The following is a 313-nucleotide window of genomic DNA, read 5'->3' on the forward strand; positions in this document are numbered from 1 at the left end:
AAATAAATAAATAAATCTTTAAAAAAAAAAAAAAAGGAAAGAAAGGGAAGGGGTTTCTTCAGCCCCCAAGAATGCATGTCCTGGTCTGCTTTATACAAACTTTCTCCCAAAAGTTATTCTAGTTAATGACTTGCCTGTCTCTTCTGCTCGCCTCCTCACCACACACACACACAAGATCCATCCCTTGGAATATGGTGCTGCAAGAGACATTAGTGATTAATGATTTCTGATTCTCAAAATGAGACTGAGAACCAGAAATAAGTGGCACAGCTAGGCAGTGGCCTTGCCATATTCTTGAATTTCAATCAAGTGA

The sequence above is a fragment of the Oryctolagus cuniculus genome, chromosome 7, assembly GCF_964237555.1.
Source record: "Oryctolagus cuniculus chromosome 7, mOryCun1.1, whole genome shotgun sequence".
Classification (NCBI taxonomy): domain Eukaryota; kingdom Metazoa; phylum Chordata; class Mammalia; order Lagomorpha; family Leporidae; genus Oryctolagus; species Oryctolagus cuniculus.